The 6,000-nt window shown below is 46.1% G+C and overlaps 1 protein-coding gene across 1 annotated transcript in view; it reads left to right on the top strand.

Moving 5' to 3' along the window:
• Positions 1–2,733: 2,733 nt before the first annotated feature.
• LOC126416779 (fatty acid 2-hydroxylase) overlaps positions 2,734–6,000 on the top strand; it is a 519,796-nt gene continuing 516,529 nt past the window's right edge. The window contains exon 1 of the mRNA XM_050084637.1: positions 2,734–2,995. The gene's annotated coding sequence lies outside the window, so the exon portion shown is untranslated. The remainder of the gene's footprint in view (positions 2,996–6,000) is intronic.

The following is a 6,000-nucleotide window of genomic DNA, read 5'->3' as shown; positions in this document are numbered from 1 at the left end:
CCGTAATACTAGTGGTCATATCATTTATATGGCAACTGCCTTGACGCAGTGGATACACCGGTTCACGTCAGATCACCGAATTTCAGCGCTGTCGGGCGTGGCCGGCACTTGGATGGGTGACCGTCCGGGCCGCCATGTGCTGTTGCCATTTTTCGGGGTGCACTCAACCTCATGATGCCAATCGAGGAGCTACTCGACCGAATAGTAGCGGGTTCGGTCAAAGAAAACCATCGTAACGACCGGGAGAGTGGTGTGCTGACCACACGCCCCTCCTATCCGCATCCTCCACTGAGGATGACACGGTGGTCGGATGGTCCCGATGGGCCACTTGTGGCCTGAAGACGGAGTGCATATCATTTAAATAAATAAGGAACAGGAGTGGCCCCAACACTGATCCCTGGGGCATCCCGCACTTCACAGTACCCCACTCAGATCCCACATCACAGCCGTTATCAACATTGTGAATAATGACCTTTTGCTGCCTGTTGCTAAAGTAAGAGGTGAACCAGTTGTGAGCTACTCCCCGTATTCCGTAATGGTCCAACTCCTGGAGCAATATTTTATCATCAACACAATGAAATGCCTTAGCTTAATCAAAAAATACGCCAAGCGTTCGATACTTTTTATTTAGCCCATCCAGTACCTCACAGAGAAAAGAGAATATAGTATTTTCAGTTGTTAAACGACTTGTAAAGCCGAACTGTACATTTGATAGCAAATCGTATGATATAAAATGATCAATTATCCTTACTTACACAGCCTTTTCAATAACTTTTGCAAACACTGATGGCATAGAAACAGGTCTAAAATTATCTACATTATTCCTTTCTACCTTTTTATAAAGCGGCTTTACTACTGAGTACTTTAATCGCTCAGGAAACCGACCATTCCTAAAGGAAAAATTACAAATATGGCTAAATACAGGGCTAACATGCACAGTCACCTCTACATCTACATCTACATCCATACTCCGCAAGCCACCTGACGGTGTGTGGCAGAGGGTTCCTTGAGTACCTCTATCGGTTCTCCCTTCTATTCCAGTCTCGTATTGTTCGTGGAAAGAAGGATTGTCGGTATGCCTCTGTGTGGGCTCCAATCTCTCTGATTTTATCCTCATGGTCTCTTCGCGAGATATACGTAGGAGGGAGCAATATACTGCTTCACTCCTCGGTGAAGGTATGTTCTCGAAACTTCAACAAAAGCACGTACCGAGCTACTGAGCGTCTCTCTTGCAGAGTCTTCCACTGGAGTTTATCTATCATCTCCGTAACGCTTTCGCGATTACTAAATGATCCTGTAACGAAGCGCGCTGCTCTCCGTTGGATCTTCTGTATCTCTTCTATCAACCCTATCTGGTACGGATCCCACACCGGTAGGTAGTATTCAAGCAGTGGTCGAACAAGCGTACTGTAACCTACTTCCTTTGTTTTCGGATTGCATTTCCTTAGGATTCTTCCAATGAATCTCAGTCTGGCATCTGCTTTACCGACGATCAACTTTATATGATCATTCCATTTTAAATCACTCCTAATGAGTACTCCCAGATAATTTATAGAATTAACTGCTTCCAGTTGCTGACCTGCTATATTGTAGCTAAATGATAAGGGATCTTTCTTTCTATGTATTCGCAGCACATTACACTTGTCTACCTTGAGATTCAATTGCCATTCCCTGCACCATGCGTCAATTCGCTGCAGATCTTCCTGCATTTCAGTACAATTTTCCATTGTTACAACCTCTAGATATATCACAGTATCATCCGCAAAAAGTCTCAGTGAACTTCCGATGTTATCCACAAGGCCATTTATGTATATTTTAAATAGCAACGGTCCTACGACACTCCCCTGCGGCACACCTGAAATCATTCTTACTTCGGAAGACTTCTCTCCATTGAGAATGACATGCTGCGTTCTGTTATCTCAATCCAATCACACAATTGGTCTGATAGTCCATATGCTCTTACTTTGTTCATTAAACGACTGTGGGGAACTGTATCGAACGCCTTGCGGAAGTCAAGAAACACGGCAACTACCTGGGAACCCGTGTCTATGGCCCTCTGTGTCTCGTGGACGAATAGCGCGAGCTGGGTTTCACACGATCGTCTTTTTCGAAACTCATGCTGATTCCTACAGAGTAGATTTCTAGTTTCCAGAAAAGTCATTACACTCGAACATAATATGTGTTCCAAAATTCTGCAACTGATCGACGTTAGAGATATAGGTCTATAGTTCTGCACATCTGTTCGACGTCCCTTCTCAGAAGGTCTGGTATACAACTGCAGTTGGCACAGGGGGCGTATGGCGGGCATGCAACACACCTGCGCCATCTGTGCTCCAGTAACCCATTACATTTGCTAAGTCAGTGTATGTTACCTAGACAAAAATTATTCCCGAAGTATCACTACTCTACATTAATTATTGTTTGGTGTTGCGGTTTTTTTCCGGCAGTGTGCGTTCGAGCAGGTATTTCTCGCGGTGTTTCCATATTTTTGTCCAACCCCTGTAGATCTCGATACGCGACAGTTAAGTTCTACCGTCGGCCGTATCGGTTATTCGCACTGTGGTGACAGCAGTTGGCGGAAAATAAGGCAGGCCGTGTTGGCGTACCGAGTGGGCGCGAAGTGTTGACACAGTGGAGTGATAAGGTGGCGGCGGGGCTTAGCCGCGGCCGGCTAGCGGCGGCGGCGGCGGCGGCGGCGGCGGCGCAGCAGTTGCCGCCGACTGACGTGCGCGGGCAGCAGCTGAGTCCAGCGTAGCGGGGCCCGGCAGCCGTGCGACGCCGACAGACCGCCTACTAAGACGCCCCTACTGGCCGCTACCAGAAGCCCTCGTCCACACCCGCGTCCTGTGTTCCTTTCTTCTCGTACCGAAAAGCGACTTCTGTTTTTGGGAAATATACACGTACCCGAAAAAAAACTTGTTAAATGGCATCGCGCTTCGGTGTCCGGAGGCGCTGCAAGGATACCTGGACAAGCGACTAGGAGGGTCGGAAAAAGGTACAGTTTGGTCACCTCATACACGGAGCGAGTCCAGTAAAGGACTGTGCTGCTCTATCTGGCTTTGCGCGTAACAGCTGCTTTGTAACAAAATTGCTTTAATGAGACTTCCTGGCAGATTAAAACTGTGTGCTGGACCAAGACTCGAACTCGGGACCTATGCCTTTCGCGGGCAAGTGCTCTAACAACTTCTTTCTTTATTTGTTTCATTTTTTAAATTTATTTTGTTTTTACTATTTTTATGTCTTTTGCTTTTTTATTTCTTTTTTTTGTGGCAAGTGCCCTACCATATTTTTTTTCCAAAGAGAAAAAACACCTATAACATGAGCACAAGTTGCAGGTAAGGAGAAAACAAATAAAAACCTCTTGTGTATGAAAATAAAAGACGACGTTCTTCATAAAATAACACCATATCCTTTGAAAAACGTAAAACATAAAAGGTAGCTATATTTCCGCAACGGCCTTTTTTTTGTTAACATAAATGAGTATACAGTCTCACCATCAGCAGCAACCCAATTTTTTTATGTTATTTTTTTGGAGGAGCACAGGAGAAAGAAAACAAATAGGCTGCAGATAGAGAGCTATGCATGAAAAGGATAAACATGTGTAAGGAAAAACAAACTTAGAAGAGGAGGAGAAAAGAGAAGTGAAATAAAATAGGAATACTTTCCGCGCCATGCTCCACTTTGGCGCGCCATCAGAACAAAATGCATTCTATCATTGACCATTAAAGGGGACCGTGGGATCGTCTAGTCTTGGGCTGGCACGGTTCGTTGAGGTTCCAGCTTTGAGGCGGGTTGGTAAAAACACTCTGTAAATAGTTCGCGAAAGTGACCCGATAGTGTCGATGTCGGCGAAGGGTGTGGTGATGTACTTGGAGGCGTGTCCAAAAGTCCACCGGATCGACGATGTCGTCCCGGAAGAGGTAGTTAGACAGCCATGCCACTGATCCATGTAATGGCGTGCCACTTAGCAGATGGAAAGCAGGTCGTGTCGGGATATATCATCATGGTAGCAGAAACGTGATGTGTTGGTACTCGGAGGTAGAAAGCCACAATCTTCTGTACGAGGGTCCAGACAGCTGACCAACTGAGCTACCCAAGCACGGCTCACGACCGGTCCTCACAGATTTAATTCCGCCAGTTGGTAAAGCACTTGCGCGCGAAAGGTAAAGGTCCCGAGTTCGAGTCTCAGTCCGGCACACAGTTTTAATCTGCAAGGAAGTTTCATATCAGCGCACACTCCGCTGCGGAGTGAAAATCTCGCTCTGGAAACATCCCCCAGGCTGTGGCTAAGCCATGTCTCCGCAATATCCTTTCTTCCAGGAGTGCTAGTTCTGCATGGTTCGCAGGAGAGCTTCTGTGAGGTTTGGAAAGTAGGAGACGAGGTACTGGCGGAAGTAAAGCTGTCAGGGCGCCGCGTGAGTCGTGCTTGGGTAGCTCAGTTGGTAGAGCGCTTGCCCGCGAAAGGCACACAGTTTTAATCTCCCAGGAATCTCCCAGGAAGTTTCATATCAGCGCACAGTCCACTGCAGAGTGAAAATCTCATTCTGGAAAATTGCTTTAACTTCGCCTGCAGGTTTTTGGTATTTGATGTACTTGTCTGTGAGGAAACTGTGTGTGGTAAAAATTGCACTAATATCCAGCTAGATGTCGGCAAAATGTCAGCTAGTGCTAACACGTGACAACTTGCTCTCAATGTAGAGAAAACTGTACTCTTCACGAAACATACGAGACTGCAAGGTACATTCACATATACAGGGTGAAAATTTGGGAGGGTGCACAGGACACCGAAACAAATAATTTTTTTAAATGTCATATTTTCCTGTGAAGATTTTTTAAATCGGTAGAGGGACTTTTGATGAAAATGGAATGGAGTCTTGGAGATTGCAGTGCAAACAATTTTTCTAACGTGTTTTCCCCTGAGGACAAAAAATAACACAAACAAGCTGCAATTCTTTATTACTTGGAGACAACATTAACGCAGTAATGCGAGTCGTGCTGGGGTAGATGGTATAGCACTTGCCCGCGAAAGGCAAAGGTCCGAAGTTCGAGTCTCGGTCCGGCACACAGTTTTAATCTACCAGGAAGTTTCATATCAGCGCGCACACTCCGCTGCAGAGTGAAAATCTCATTCTGGAAACATCCCCCAGGATGTGGCTAAGCCATGTCTTCGCTATATCCTTTCTTTCACGACTGCTACTTCTGCAACGTTCGCAGGAGAGCTTCTGTAAAGTTTGGAAGGTAGGAGACGAGATACGGGCAGAAGTAAAGCTGTGAGGACGGGGCGTGAGTCGTGCTTGGGTAGCTCAGATGGTAGAGCACTTGCCCGCGAAAGGCAAAGGTCCTGAGTTTGAGTCTCGGTCCGGCACACAGTTTTAATCTGCGAGGAAGTTTCATTAACGCAGTAAGTTTGAAAAGTAGGACATGGGGCACTGACAGAAGTCAGGCTGCGAGGGCGGTTCCTGAGTCCCGCCTGTGTGGTTCAGTCGGTAAAACCATCAACAGCGAATGGTAAATGCTCCGCATTCCATGCATCGGCACACATTTTTAATCTGCCTGAGAGTTTGAAATCAGTGCACACTCCGCTGCGCAGTGAAAATTTGTCTTGGGGCAGTCCCCTGGGCTGTGACTAAGGCATTTCTCTACAGCCGTTCTTCTTCTATGAGTGCTAGTCGCACAAGATACGCAAGGAAACTTTTGTGAAGTTTGGAAAGTAGGAGATGAGGTACTGGTGGAAGTGTAAGGGTCGGTAATACTGCTGTCTGGGTAACTCAGTCAGTAGAAAAACACCTAATGAAAGACAAAGGATCCCAGTCTGGCAATCAGTTTTGCTAGGGAGTTTCTTCTAACAATTGTTTAGTTTGGCCATAACAGTCATTGTGTTTTGCGAAAAAGAATAACCACTCCTTCAAAAAATGTTCTGAACATAGGTAATACACTACTGGCCATCAAAATTGCTACACCACGAAGTGACGTGCCACAGACGGGAAATTTAACCGATAG

Source organism: Schistocerca serialis, chromosome 8, assembly GCF_023864345.2.
Source record: "Schistocerca serialis cubense isolate TAMUIC-IGC-003099 chromosome 8, iqSchSeri2.2, whole genome shotgun sequence".
Classification (NCBI taxonomy): Eukaryota; Metazoa; Arthropoda; class Insecta; order Orthoptera; family Acrididae; genus Schistocerca; species Schistocerca serialis.
The sequence above is the reverse complement of the archived record's forward strand: the minus strand, read 5'-3'. Positions and strand labels throughout refer to the sequence as shown.